This window comes from Calypte anna, chromosome 15 (assembly GCF_003957555.1).
Source record: "Calypte anna isolate BGI_N300 chromosome 15, bCalAnn1_v1.p, whole genome shotgun sequence".
Lineage (NCBI taxonomy): Eukaryota > Metazoa > Chordata > Aves > Apodiformes > Trochilidae > Calypte > Calypte anna.
In genome coordinates, this window is record NC_044261.1 from 4,753,869 (window position 1) to 4,770,541 (window position 16,673).

A 16,673-nucleotide genomic window follows, 5' to 3' on the forward strand; every position below is an offset into this window, starting at 1 on the left:
TAGAAGTTCACATCAGTTTTAGAAGCATTATCAATCCCAGAGATTACCTCTAGAACTGGCATAATGTCTGCAACATAAATGTATCATTTCAGATAGTGGATATCACTATCTGAAAGAAAAAAAATTGGTGACATGATATATAGCATGTTGTAGCCAAAACTTAGTGTTGTCTGACATGGGAGGATTATAAATACACTCCATCCAAGACAAAGCAATCATCTAGAAGAGGAAGTCAATGCCCAGCTTCATTCACTGGCAGGCTGAAATATGGAATACACCTGTTATCTGTATTCTGATAGATAGGAGAAGCTACCTATGATCTATTAAAAGCACAAAAAGTGCAAAGAAAGAAATTCTCTTCAGATAGAGGTGTGAGGAGTTTTGTTACCAACTTTTCTTTCAGAAAAAATAATAAAATTATTGGAGTAAAATAATATTAAAAATCCACCAAGTTTATCTTTCTACTTTTACAGTTTCTGTCTCTTTGGTCAATATCTGGCTTTCCCTTATTGTCATTTTTTGGAAACATTTGGAGATATTTTGTGGGTGCAGTTTTATTGCCTCCCAGTCATTCAGGGTTAACCAGTCTGAAAGAACAGCAGAAGCAGTTACAGCATTGCAGAGAGAGGGGGAGCTTTATTGCCAGTCCCTATATATTTGCTCGATTAGGTTCTTTCCCTTCTTTCCATATTTTGTGACATAGCTGTTACAACAAGCAGACTTGGAAGCACTTACTTAATTTTCCAGCAAAAATATGGAAACTGAGGGATCTAGAATACTTTATCCAGATCCAAAATTATGCTACTCACTGGACAGATTAATTTTGAGATTTGAGTTTGTGAAATAAAACAAAAAAATTCTTTCCTAATGCTTTTAAAAGTCACTCTGAAAGGTCACTAACTAATTGCTAAATTTTATGCATCAGTACCCTTTTTGCTCTAAAGCACTCTGCAGACATTTTACTTTTAGTAAGTGGTAAATAGACACATGATATTTTAGCAACATGCTCCTCCTCTTTCTTGAGCCTTTTACCCCATGAACCAGCTTAGAGTCTCAAGCCTTCTCACAATCAACTGACTTACAAATAAACTGTTGCCTCTGGTCCCTTTGGAAATGGGTAAATGTGTGTATGTATTTCTTGTGTGTCACCTGCACAGAAATACTCATAGGTATTTTATTGAGACAGCTGAAAGTTAGGCCACTTGACGAATTTCACTCTTTGAAGTTGGTGTCCTAATTCTGGTTTCTTCTATGACTGTAGGGACTTAAACTGTCCAAACTCTAGCCTGGCTATCTAACATTTTTGTGATTAAAACCTTTTCTAGACACCTCTATCATCACATCAATTCATACTACTTAGTAATAAAAACCCTGTTTTATTAGCAATAAGTTATTTTGACAGCCATGCCTAATCTCTCCCGGGTAATTAACAACTAATTGTGAATTTCTTTTAGGAAAACACAAGGAAGGGACCTGTGGACCTGCATCCCTACAACCTATGGCTAAGGTAGGAAAAGGTAGGAAAGGTAGGAAAGTGATCAATCTGCATCTAAGAAGTTAATGAGAAAATCCATTGTTACCCTGAGACTTCTTGTTTTGTCTTTGGTGTGATCTATCAACTAATATACATAATCTGCTTTATGTCATTAAAATTGCTAATTGTTCTAATCAGGTTATCAATTCACATTTTTGCTTGGGAGTTTTCAGTGGTTACTTGTTGTGATGGGTGGGTTGGGTTGGTTTTTTTTTTGAGACAGTAATGTTCCCTCATTGACAGTGCAAGTCTGGGAGAAGCCCTTTAAACACAGCAAGGAATAGACTATAGAAAAGATGTTCCTCTGCCCAATATTCCAAACTCCTCTATATGTACATATCTATATTTATATAAGTGGAAATACAAAATGTGTCCAGTGGTCTGAAAGACAGCAATTGATTTCAAAAGTAAAATGCATTCAGTGTCCACAGACATGGAATATCAGGGCATATAATTGAGTATTTCAAACTGAGCAGTTACAGATTTTTTTTCTCTAAAAATATTTTTCACTTTCCATTAAAACCTGAGAGAAAAGTCCTGGCACTGCTGAAGTGCATACTTTACTATTGATTTTTAGAAAGACAGAACTTTACTCCTATTTTTTTCCCCTGAAATGCTTGGAGATTTCACAGAGGGCATTGAAATGGATTATCTGGGTTTGTAACTGCACAAGATCCAAAATAAGGAGCAATTAGAATCATAGATCCAGAAGATGAAAAGGAATCATCATGATCAGTTTGATCTCCCAGCAATTTTACACAATTTAATGTGTTGTCTTCAAAATGTTTAGTAATCATGAAGCAGCAGGTGCACTGTGACTGCCATTCACAAGGCAAAATATAAGTTGTTCCACTGTTATTTTGTGTTTCTATCACTCATTTCTCTATCACATCTACCTGTGGTCTTTTCTTTCTGTGTAATGCAGAGTCTTTGGGAAAAGGACTTCTTTCTGTCACTTGTGCATGCTACATCTTGGCCAGCTGAGTCACAGTCAGCAGCTGAAGTCTTTTTGTAATGTTCCTACATAAATAATGTGAAAATCAGAACAAGATAATGGGAGATGCTGCAAAGACCAAACTGAATCACACTCTTCAAGTTCATTTTAATTTCTGGGTCTTATTCTCTTTTGATGTTAACCAGCACTTAAATTTTTGTTTCAGTGGCTGCAGGATGAAGCATTAAATCTTTGATAATTTGTTTAAGACTAATTCTCATCCGTTGACTCGTACCACATAGGAAAATAAAAACTAAAATCATTTGGTTTGCTTATAATACTTCTGTTGTATGAGAAAAGCAGATTCAGTTCAAAATCTTCACTGGGCTGAAAAAAAAAATAAATCTATTTGACATCCTGTCAATGGTAATACCCCTTGGAGTGCCTATCTCTTTAATGATCAAACACTAAACTTAGTAGTGAATAGTATTCCTATCAGGGTACTTTCTGTTGCTGGGCTTGCTGTCAATTCACAAAGGCTGAAAAAGCAGATGATGTCAGTGAGAGTTTTCACTCTCCTTTACTTGTTTCCCTTGAAAACTCAGAAATAGCCTCGTTCCAAATGAGTTCTAAAAATGACAAAGAACCTTATCACAACACAGCTAGGCTGTTGTCAGTCAAATCAGCAGCACTCTAATAGACAAAAAGTGTATCTAAGAGGACTTTTTTATTTGAATTAAAGAACTGATATATTAACCTGTTTCATCTGATTGGTAGGATTCTATAAGCTGCTTTGGCTGCAAGCTACTGCACTCAAAGTACAATGAAGGGTGGAGATTTATAAGGACCAAATCCTGAAAGATGTAGAAGGCAGCTTGAGTAAAAGCTCAATAAATAAATAAGACTAACCAGGATGCATGCACATTAAGAAAAAAATATCACTAAAATAATATATATATATAAAATTAGTAGTTGCAAACAAAAGTGATTCTTCCTTATTGGGTTGAACTCAAACTCCATAGAACTGAAATGCTGTATAGTGGTACCAGTTCTTGCCAAGTCACAGGATGTGACATATCATATGATGATACTATATATTAATTCTATATGCTTCTGTTAGTTTGTTTTAAGAAGGAGTAGGACTCAGCTATCATCTTTGAAAAAATAATGGTGTTTTCAATATGAACCAGAAAGAATATTCATGCTTTATAAAAGTGTCCTTATCTTTATATAGACTGGATAAAAACTTTTAGTCAGAACACTCCTCACATACAGTGTGTGGAAAAAACAATATATTTTCCATCTTGCCTGCTGAATTAATTCCCAAGACTTTTTTCATATCTAATTAATAAGCTACTACTACTAATAATAAGTTATTAACAACCAATAATAAGATAGTGATTTATTATCTAAAGAGGGTTTTTTAATTTTTCAGATCTTCCATTGTAATAGAAAAATACTGAAAATACAGAATTTTACTAAGCAGGACTTTAAAATGCAATTTTTATGTTTAATCAGACTTTTTAGTGTACAGATCATTAAATGCACATTTTATACTTTGGTAACACAACAGTGTATGTAGGGGCCTGACCTGCAGTGATTTGAAGTTTTTTTGAGAACCAGTTTATGTTCTCCAGCCAACATTTCTAAGAACCAAGGAACCCATTCCTGCAAAAACTCTCAGATACAGCATATAACAGTGCCACATACTGTAGTTTCACAAGAGCCAGTGAGATATGGATATAGCAATTTACAGGCTGACTGCAGGTTAGTAGGAAACACACAAAAAACCACAATACAATGCAGTCCCTCATTTGGAAGGAATGAGAAATCCAAATATGCAAAGAATCATAGCTCTGAATATTTTATCTGTCATAAACATATCTTTGTAAACACATATGGTATCTACTTGTGTGTATACATTAGACCTTCAAACAGTTGCTTGTTTGGCAGTATAAATATTACTGAACTTCATAGCAAAACAGACTTGTTGCTAGACAAAAATCACCCGGTTTCCACCGGATGCTTGTGAAGATGGAGTGCGAGTGACCCCTAGTGCTACAGCAGCCCTGCAAGGCTTGAGGCAACAAACATTACACAAGAGGCATGACAGGGGGCACAGCTATTTTCTCCTTAAAAATTAAAGATTTGTCATCTGCTGAAGTAAATGACAAACGGAAGTGTGAGGCTGAGGAAACAGTAAAACAAAGGCATTGGAAGAGAAAGTGGAACTTTCAGTTGGTAAAGTTTTCTATTTATTGAGCTCAAAGAACAGTGTCAGGATAGTACCTTAAAGCTCGCTGACTTCATTGCTTAACAGGGTTTCAGGAGTTGGGATCACTTAAATTTGCTCAATTGTTGGGGAAACAGTTCAGAAATATCCAGGTTGTGAGCAATCCTGACTTACTTCAATTTAGGCCACATTGGGTTAATGGCTATTGAGGCCTAGTTAGAGGCTTTCTGAGAATGAGCTACTGGGAAAGAGATAACTTAATTGACAACAGAAGAAGAAAATAATTATGTGAGAAGGTTCCATGAGAATGGTATGTGTAATTGGAATACAAAGCCACCCGCTTGATAAGATGGTGTAAACAAGGCTTCTCTATATAAAGTGAGTGCAAGTTGTTAATAAACGATTTCATACAATCATATTGATGTGCACATGGAATCCTTAAGCCTCCGCAGACTGTTTTCCCACACTCAATGAATGCTCTTTCGAAGGACACAGAAAATATTTTTTTCTGCTTCCCTCCCTGGATCTCTATTAGCTATAGAAAAATTGTTGTTACCCAAAATATTGGCAACATTTTTCTGGAATATTTTTGCTTGCATACTTAATTCTGCATATTTTATATCACACTGTATCTTAAGGATTGATCTATAAAGTGTATGCCTAATAGATCTTTAATGCAGGATAAATGGGTTTAGGTATGATAGGTTCTGTTATCTGCTTATATGTATTATATCTGTATTATATCTGTGTTGCAATGCTCTTAGAGTTTAATAATTTATTGCCTCTTTATAAACTATTTATGAAAGGAAAATTAGGGTAGAAACATGAGTAGTTAGATAGAGCCAAATCCAAACTGACTGTGTAAGAAAGGGTACCCTGTAACACCAAAGCTAATCTTGATGATTCCATTGTTTCAATACCATAAAAGAAACAATGAACACATCCAAGCAAAAGATCTTTGTAATACTTGTTAGATTTAAAATTAATTTCCATAAAGACATTTAAAATTAAGCAGTCTTCCTTTTTAACTTTTTTTATTTGAGATATATGTTTTTTTGTGTTTGAGATATATGGTACAGCCTTACACACATCTTCCTATTCTGGCCTCACCTAGATTAAAAGTATCAGGTGTAACCAGGCAGGAGGATTTTGCAGAAATCTTGAAGAAGTTATAAAGACACTTCCACATAAATTTAATATATTGCTGTGGTTAATCTTTATTAAAGGTGTACCCTCTCCAAAGTGCCAGTCATCACTGAAGGCCTAAAAGCCACTTTAGTCAATTGAAGTGCCTTCAAACCCTTAATGGAATTACAGTTCTTGAGGTGTATTCAGTCCCACCGATTCTCCAGGCCTCATAACCAATATTTTTTGCAGAGAAAATACTTGATCAGCAATGTAGAATAAACAGGAAATAGAAGAACTCAGGGCATCTATAATACACATCTGTACTTTTCAAGACTTTCTTAAAGCAGGCAGATATTGCATACAGTTCAACTCCACTGAAATTTTTGCCTTTTTTTTCCAAACCCTTCCTTCTAAACACAGATGGGAGAGCATATGGTAGGAAGCCCTTATAGTATATTGGAAACAGCTTCCACATTGTAGTGGATTTCATATTGAAACTGCAGAGTCAGTAAGTGGGAGGAAGCAAGCAAAGATATTTAGAATATTTTAACCTTCTCACTGTAAACTCTGGCTCCCCTTGCAGTTGGAGCTGGTGGAGAAGGAACTTGGAATACAGAAAATTAGGCTAAACCAAAACTTTGAAAGCAAGATGCTGTTAAAAATATACAAAATTACACACAAAAATGGAAAGCTGAGGGAGTAGAACCTGCAATCAATTTACAGCAGCAAAACTGAAAGATAATGAAAAGGGAGAGGGTAAGATGATATAGGAGATGAAGAAGAAGCTTGATTTCTCTTTTCTTTTTTTTTCTTTTCTGATGGCTTGATGGTAACCCAGGTTTATCAGGAAGTACCCTCTGATGCTTAAAATTGCACCTGAAGGGAGCTGCTGGCATTCATGCTGACAACACTGCTGTTCTAATTGGCAGCCTCCAATCCACAGAGGTAGCACCAATTTGTTGGCCATTACATTTGTTTTGTGAATAGATAGAGAACAGGAAAAGGAGTAAACCAGGATAAGAAAGCACAAACCAGATCATCAATGAGTTTGCTTAATGCCCCATCCTCCAAGACAGTTTGGTTTTGTTATTCCTCAGGACAAAACCATGTAGGATAAAAGTCTTTCCCAAACACATTTTTTCATAAATAAACCAAAGTTTTCCAAATAATCAATTGCACATCAGTCAACAGGAATGTTATTGGAAACAGCTTGTTATGTTGTAAGAGCCTTCCCAATGCTGTCATCCAGAAAAAAAGAGCATTAGACAGGAAGCACAAGAAGAGCAATGGCTGTTCTTTCACAGGGCTGAATAATGTTAATTCTATCCTGTACTTGCATCTGCAAATTCCCTTCCTCCACATTCCATGTGTTTTCATGATCTGGATTGTCATACTGCACTTACACACATTTTCTGTGGCGTTAACTACCAAAAAAAAATAGATTTTGCACAACTTCTCACGACACTGAAAGATGTCTACGACTACTTTAGCCACCAAACCTTGTGTAAGTTTTTTATTTTGGAGTACAAAGCTGCAGCTATCCAGAAATTCTTGCCTAGCCATTACCCATCCATCTTCAGCCTGTAAGAGATAAGTCAGGGAAGCCGAGGCTCAAAGTGATTCAATGACTAAGAGCAGATTAGAACTTTCTGTGAAGTACCATCAGGCTGAATACTGTTTTTTTTCAGAAGACTAAACTGAATGCTATCACATTTCAAGTCAGCCTTGTTCCAGCTAGCTCAGTCATCACAGAAGCTGTTTGAATTTTAATTGATTCCTTCTTTGAGATATGCACAGGCCCTGGTCCTGGATGAATACCTTACTGCTAAACAGGTTGGTTCTCCAAACCAACCTTCGTAGCAAAACATCCTCAGACTTCACCTGTAGGTCCCTTAGGCTCAGAAGCTTTCTCTGAAACCTTGATTCAGTTCAACATGTGAGAGCATTAACTCCATTCAAATGCCCACTAATGGTGTAATATGAGAACAGAAATGAAATCCTCTGAAAATATAACAGGGTTGTCAGCTACCAGTTAAAAGTCTACTGAGGGCAAACACACAGCTCAGAGAGAACCTTAGTGCCCAAGGTTATTAACAACTCGTTTTCCCTGAGGTTAATGAACAGAAGCAAACATCTTCTATGGAGATAATGCTCCCAGGAAATGCCCTGAGTCATGATCATTACTGTGATTTACATTCAGTATAAATGCTTTGCCTGCAATTTATAGCATTTTCCAGTGCAGCATCTCAGAATGGCTTAAAAAGTAAAAGCACACTTATTGCTACATCTGAAGAGGATGGAAATTTTAAACAGAATGGGAAATGAAGTCACACAGCTAGATCACTAGATCACAAAGTACAGTCAGGAGCAAAACCTGGATTTTCTTAGTTATATCTAGTCCTGAAAGGTGTTTTAGGATGTCTATTGTGCCACATTCTCATTTCTCCAATTAGCTTTATATGTGCACTAACATTATGCAGAAAACTAGTTCAGTTTCACAAAGGATTTTACATTTGATTCACTCTGAACAAATCTTTGCTGCATCAACTTTTATAACACATACAAAAAAACCCCATAAAAATTAAGCCACCACACACTAAAAGACAAAAATATTTCATCACTATAGGTTCAACTATTTTTCCTGGTATTCTTCATAAACAAGATTCCAGCTAAAATTGCCAACTATCATGAGGGATTAGTACAAATCAATATGGTTCCATATATGTTTCTCTTACCAGTTATGATGCCTGTAACAGATAAAGTGCAAAGAGATCACTGATGGGAAAAGGATATGAATATAGCCTGAGAGGCACTAGCTCTTACTACTTGAAAGACAGATATTAAAGTCAATATAGATTTGGTTTTTTAATTATTAACAAAACCCCACAAAACAGCAGCCTACTGCTCACCAGGTGTCTAAAAGGGTGGCAGGAATTTAGGGATGCTTGTGATAGAATGATGCTGTAACCATAACAGTGTAAAGATATGAGGAAGACAAGGCATAGGGATAGAACATTCTAGTTCTTGTGCAAAAGTCAAGAATTTGAGTGAGGATATTCATAATCTGACACTAACTGATTTTCTACTCTGTAATTTAGAAAGCAAATTAAATCTTAAAGTATTTCCAGCATAATTTCAAGTTCTTATGTACTCAGAAGGTTAAACTGACATTACACAGAAAGTAATATTCTCAGCAATGCATGTTTAGGTGATTTAATCAAATAGTATCAGCTAGGACATGTAATTGATGCAGTTCATATTATTTTATCTGAAGTGATGTTATATAGGAATGAACACATTTTTCTTTTGCTTTGTGTGCAATTGAAAATCTTGTAGTCCAAGGCAAGTGCAATTTGGTTACTGGATTATTTTTATTTTAAAAAATAGCTATTTTGCCACTACCTCATTTTTTTAAGTTTACAGATTTTAATAATCCTTTCCCAGTGCCCATTTCATGTGTCAAAATAAAGCTCTCTTCTTGGAACATTATTGCCACCTTTAATAGCCATAATTAATCTTTATTTAGCAAGTAATATTCCAGAAAAATTTACAAGTAGTTGTCAAAAAACACTGCAGAATCTTGTTTCATTATTGGAGCTCTGTATTGGTAAAACACCTGGTCAGTAAAAGGTGTAATAAAGCAGTTGTTATAAAATAGAGCTCACAAGGCAAGCCACATCCTTTCAAAATTCTCATTTAAGAGCAGCTGATTTCACTTTCATTTATTTGTTCTACTCTATGTGAGCTTTATACATTTTAGGAATGTGGCATTGTGTTGCAACAACTCTCGTGCTGCAGGACACTAGGAGGCATTGTGCTTAACAAAAATTACAACATCTGAAACAACTCTTGGTCCTGTCCAGGAAATCTGTTACAAACATCACTGGATTAATTATACCTGAATATAGTAGTTTAGAGTATGCTAAACTTTGTAAATGGTCTGATAAGGAAAATGGACTATTTATGTCACTCAAACTCTGTCCAATTTGTTTTCTTTCTAAAGTCATTGTAAGTAAGTGCACTCCTCAGCAAGGTGGGTATGTAGCCTATCGAAAGATTAAAATAAATGGAACAGCATAAATAATTAACATATAAATCCATTCCATCTAGTTAAAAAGATGCAATTAAAGAAAATATTTGTCATTTAAGGACACAAATTATGTACCCTATGCACATATGCAGATAAACTGTTCAATTAAATGTGCCATTAATAAGTAATTTAAATTATTTTGCCTATGTTGGGTAAACACTATAGAAGTTAAGAACATGCATATTAGAAAAAGAAAAAATCATTTTAATCCCAGACTATCCCAGAAAGTAATGTGTTTTAGTGGCAAAGGCCACAGGGTGAGATATGTCTCTCTACCTAAATGGTCTTTAGCAAGGGAGTTGCCAGAGGCCATCTCCAGATAAAATGGAATGGAAATCAGATGGCTTGGCAGCCCAGCATCCACCAAGCTAAGTGTGCTGGAAGAGGAAACTGCCCTGTACTCCGTGGCAGCAGGAGGGAGCAGGCTTTGCACTGAGATGGTTTTACTTCTGGACCAAAGCTGCCCTCAGTGCCTGGCCCAGCACAGCAGCTCCCAGTGCTGCTCCTGCAAGGATCTGCTCTGGAAAGCAGGTTATGCATGCAGGGGTTCCTCAAGTTCATCAGTCATAACACTTTCTTATCTGGGTCACACTTAGCATCACTTCATGCAAAGATGTGATGTGTTCTTAGCCTAAATAAACTTAAACAGGTCTAAATGGCACCTCAACAAATTTACAGAATTTTCTAAGCTGGATTCAACTTTATAAAAAAAAGAGGCTATAGCTCCTTTATTTAATTTTAGGGTTGCAGCCATGTTTTCCAAAATAGTTGTTTCCTACCTGTAATGCAGTCAGTGCTGTACAGTTTGTTGTGGAAGCCAAACAGGACTGCTTTTCAGTGTAGCTTTTCTTTTCTGTATAGAAAACACCCCAAGCTTCTTAATTGCCAACAGATGAAAAAACAAAACAAACTAAAATCTCAAACCCAAAAAAACAAATGGTTGGAGGGTTCTTGCAGTGGAAAACTATGTTTCTTCATTAAAAATAAAGCAAGAAAAAAATAAAATTTCATTACTCTGTATCTTTTCATTCCAGTGAGCATTTATGGCTACTTTTTCATGTAAACTAAGATGGCATGTCAATAAATGGTTGGGGCAGACTTGATCTGTTTTACTTCCCCTTCATCTGCTCCTACTTCCCTTCAACCATTATTCACTCAGAAAAGAGCACTGCCTTATTACACCTTTTGTTTCTTCATTAACTCCATCCAAGTGACCCCTCAAGTGTTGTAAAAGCTTATCTATTTCCTAATGGAATCAAAGTGAGACCAGACAGCATATTGCATACAAAAACTCAGTCAGATCTTTGATCCTTCCAAGGCAAAGCAAATTCAAGCACTCCTGGATATAGCTGTGTATTAACACTAAAAGTACAAATTTGATTATCCAATACATGGGTGATGGAAGCAAACAGTTCCAGATCAATGCTATTGAAAAAGGTTGTAACAAAGTTTAAATATTCCCTGCCCAGACTTTCCTCTCTTGTATTCAGTATCTACAAGAATTCTCGTGTATTGCTCTAAAGCATTGTTTTTTAAGATAAAAACCTAAAATACCACACACACCTCATTAAAAAAGTAGTTTAAATCTCATAATTTCATTTATCTGTGAAGACCTACTCTAAACCAACTCTTCTGCTTATCTCATACTCTGAGGGTCACCTAACAACTGTACTGAAAGGACAAGTTTCAAAGAAATTACAACAAACAGAAGAGAATACAAAGAAGTTTCAAGAAATAGAACAGTGGCAATTGCTTAGAATCAACTATAGTTAAGATCTGAGGTTATTTCAGGATCACACACAGAAAATGGTTAGTCGTAGCAAAGACCCTGTTCAACTTCTTTTAAGATAGGGATCTTACAAAGATAAAAATGAAAGCAGATTTTGGCCTGTAGCACACACATGCAGATACAGCTTCGTAGGAGAAGCTGTTAGACTTGAGGATGAAAAGTCTTCTTGCTTAACTGAACTGGAAAGGATGCAGTGTGCATTAAGTAGCTATTTATAGATTACATTTCCTTTTCAAGTAGTCTGGTGGCATTTTTAATTTACAGAAGCTGTAGCATTAACTATATATATAAATAAGAGCAATGTTGCTATCATAACAAGAACTCTTGGCCTATAGCTCTCTTATGCCTCTGCAGAAAATTAAACACTTTTCCAGCTATTTATTTTCATTTCTTCATACTCAGTATGCCTGGCAGAAAAACTAAGAGAAAATTAAAAACAGAAAGGGCATGGAAGGTTGCAGTTATCCAAATACAAGGGGGGTTGTTTTCATTATTTATTGTTCATTGCATTAACAAAATTCTGTAAAAGGCCAGGACAAAAAGGAATTGTTCCTGTTGTATACTTTTAATCTTCTAAATATTAAAGAAGTAAATAAGGGACAGAGTGCAGACATTTTCTCTGAGTGGAGAACCTGGATTTATAGCTTTAGGTATAGGTGGCACTGGTGAGTTTATACTGTACACTGTATCATGTGAAAAAATCTGGATTCTGAAGAGATTTAGTTCTGATTTCATAGAATTAGTATGTTTTAAGTGAAATGGAAAGTCACCTGCATAAAGTGTTCTACAACAGATATTAGTTTAAGTGACATGTTTCATTTTGCACCTTTGTTCATCCTAAATAAATGAAGCAGAACATTTAATTTGCAATGTCTGTAGCTGGACTGAAAATAAGACATTATCTGCAAAGTTTAGAGAAGAATCAAATAGTAGTCTAGCAAAGTGAGTAAGAAATCTTTGTAAGACTTTATCCTCTCCATAACAATCCATTTATTTTTAAGGATTAAGAATTAATGTGAGAATAGTGATCCCAAATTTTGGCTACATACTTTAACTCTTACTACAACTACAGTTCCTTTTGTACACCAGATGCATCAAAGTAAAAGAATGAAGATTACTTTTTCAGTCTTTTATCTAAGCTTTTCTGAATTATAATTAATTCCTATCTTGAGACACTCACTGATAGACTAAAATGACTCTCAAAGAATCATGTTTTATAGAAGAAAACCACAAATTGCAAACTTTGTACAGTAGGTCTGAGGTGGTGATAGCTGCAGTAGCCATATTTAATCTGTTTTCATATACTGTTTAAAATAGGTACAAGAAACATCAAAATAATATTTTTAAAAGCCCATTGTGTGTCAACATTCTACAAAATGGGAATTTTTACCAATTTTTACCAAGCTGGCTGCCATCACTGAAGTAAATTTTATAATGAGATCCAGGCAGATAATGCAGAAGGCAGCCAAACAAAAACCATAACTGTTACTATAGTCCTTTGCTTTGTCCTCATGAACCATATATTATTGATTTATATATCATTTTAATTGTAGTAGTGCAGAGGGCCTTAGCCATATCTCACCTGAGAATAAAATTGTGCAAATTGTGGCATAAATACAGAACAAATTAATTGTATTTTAAATACTAAACACAAGCAATAAGTTGCTCCAGGATGGAGTCAAGGCACAAAAACATTGCACAATGCATTTAATGAGAGTTTTGAACAAACCATCAGAACCTTCAAAAATCACCAGAGATAAGAGATCAGTGTGTGAATATTTGGATGGGCTGGGAGTGCTGCCAGTTCCCATGGATCTCAAATCCCATCCTTTGCCAGGCACTACAGCTATAGCTGAGCACAGGGCACAGCAGAGGCTCTGTTACACTGTGGACACAAGAGCCCTGGAACAACTATAAATACAGAATTTTCAGCAGATAAGAGTGCCTAACTCTGCATGAGGACCTTACACAGCTATTAACTGGCTTCGTTGATGCTGCATGAAACCTGAGATTGTTCATCTGTTCTATAAAATGAAGTATCCACTGGCATTTGGCTACCAAATTTGCTTTATTATTGGTAGGGCATTCCTCTCTTGACCTTATGAACAAAGGAGAGGCTGTAGATGTTGCTTCAGTCTCAAACCTGTAGCAGCTGAACAACAGTTCACAGCTGATTTGCAGGCCAAAGGTGGGCAGAAGATATATTCATTTTCTTGCTCTAGGATCTGGGATAAGTACTGAAGGTGAGCACTAAATCAAGTATTTACTCTTCAGTCACAGAGTATGCATATATATGGTATGAAATGCTGACCTGCCTCTGGAAGACAATGACTTTTGGAGTAAGTTTAACACCAACAAGCCAAAAACTCTGGTGACAAGAAAAGCTTGGTAGTGCAAGACACATGGGAAGAACAATCAAAGCCTATCTTAGCTAGCAAAAGTAAAAAAATAAACTGGAAGAATAAAGACCTGTACAGTTCTTCTGAGCTGCACATAGCTGTCTGCTACCAGGAGGAAGATAATTCATCATGATAAAAACAAACATCCATTTTAAACTTGCTTGGCAATGAGGATGTCCTTATTTGCATAATGATGGTTATTTGAATATGATGAGAATTTGCCTGAGCGAGTCTCAAGCTCAGACACATTCAAATGTGATACAGTCTGTACAATTTTCTCAAGGATTGCAATTTAATACTATTTATCTAATGAAAGCAAAATAAATATTGGCTGTAACATCCTATTATGCTTGAGAGCTGGTTTTAACTTACACTTGAATAAAGTAACTGAGTGTGGGATGTTTGCATTTCCTCAGGGAACGGTAACACATCCCAAAGTGGTGAAAAGTATCCTTTTTCCAAGTAGTCTCTATCTCAGTAATATCATGCATAATACTAAAAGTAGGCCCTATCACACTTCCAACATTGAATAGCCACAGCAGCAATGAACCAAAGAGCATTTCATCATTTCACCAAAATAAAACAATATCAGAGCCATAAAGCCAAGTTTAAAATTAAATTAAATTAAAAAAAAAAAAAACCTCAGTGTTTTGATCCTAATAAATAATAATTAACAATGTTTATACCAGAGATGACACAGAAATTTTAACAGAGAGAAGCACTGGTCATGGGAACCACTTAAGTAAGGAAAGCCATGGATGGGACATTATTTAGTATGTTTAGAGTCTTCCTATTAGCTGTGATACAGGGATTTCTGGTTGGAAGTAGCTTCTACACAGATGACCAGAAGAGAGAAGTTGCTGTCAGCTTTATACATATTCATATATAATAGTGAAAAAAGATCTGCCCATATGGGGGGAATCAATAGTACAGTTACAAATATCTTTAAATTTTGTACTTTCATCTGATCCAAGCATTGTAACAGTCTCTGCTACACAGGACAAACTCCAATTTTAGTTCTCAACACTCCTAAAACAGGTACAGTTCCAAATCAGAACTTTACTATTCAAACACCGTATCAAGTACAAGAATTTTTGCTGTTTTATTGCAGGAAACCTCTACACTTTTATAAGATATTGGATGCCACTCCTAGTGAGGATTAAAAGAACTGCAAGATTTTTCAAAAGCATATTGCAATGCTAAGTAGAGACATGGATAAACTGCTGTTGAATATATAATCCCTTTGCAATAGGCATCCCTACCAAAGTCCACCAAATCAAACCAGCATCTGGCTTTTCATAATTTCAGATGTCAGCCTTTTTAACAAGGATGCAATTTTCTGACTGCAGAAACATGTATCTGCCTTGCCAAACCTTAAATGGCATAAGACTGAATTCTGTGCTGCAGATGCTGTGGATAATTAGCAAGCAAATCCATCCATGTGAGAGAGATTATATTATTTGTGTCTTCAAAGGAGTAAGAAAAAATTATGCCTGAGCTTAGTTCAAAGCTTATCCTGCTCCTATTCAAGTCTCCAGGTTTCTTTGCTCCTGAAGTTAACCTAAAATAACTTAATTGTTCTAATTATGTCTTGAACAAGACTGTCAAGAAAGCTTTGTTCTTGTAAAACAGAAAGTGTTCTTGAGAAACAATTGAGCAAACTGAAACTATAATGCTGAGAAGTTAATAATGCATCTCAAACAGAAAAGGATGCAAACTGGTATTTTTATTGCAATCCTAATAGTGTTCTTGCAAAGTTAAAAAAACTCATTGGGTGGATATTTTTTTTTATGGTGGCTTAGTCTTCTTCTGAGTTTCATGAACTTCCACTGCAACTTTCCACTGTGAATTCATCACAATACAAAAGCATCTACAAGTCTGATTAAAATCCCCTATACTTGAATCAAGACAAAGATCCATTTTAGTGACATAAATACCTCCAGCTTCCTAGCAATTTACCCTCTACCATTTCTCATCTGTCTTTTACAATCAGGTCTCTCTAGCCTTCTAAGCAACCTACTCCCCTGACATCCCAATCAAACAGTCAGAGTGCTGGAACAGGCTGTTTTTCCATGAGATTTTGTAAAGAGCAAATTTTTCATTTAATTTGGCATATCTATGAAATTTTCTGTTGTTACTTCTGTAACTTCTCTTTTCCCCATAGGCTTATAACAGAATGACATTGATGGATTATACTGATTTTGTACAAGCCTTTACAATAGACAATAAGCCAAATAAGGCTTTTTGTATTTCCCTAAACATAATATTGCTTAACTCAGAAGGAAGGAAGCAGTGCTTGCCAGAAGGTTTTAGAGAATAAAATCAAATGCTTTCAGACATTATCTTCAGTAACTGTATATGTTTGTCCAGCTTTTTCTAAAATTTCACAGGTATGGTGAAAGATTAATTAAAAAAGAAAAAAAAAAAAAAAGAAAAGAAAAAAAAAGGTTGATCGTGTCTTTTTTTCTCATATTTTTAGTGTCTGTTTTCACTGGAAACATGAGTAATGATGACAAGTCAAGAGACCCGTGTAGGAAGACTCCACATCAGAGCAACAGTGCCTTAG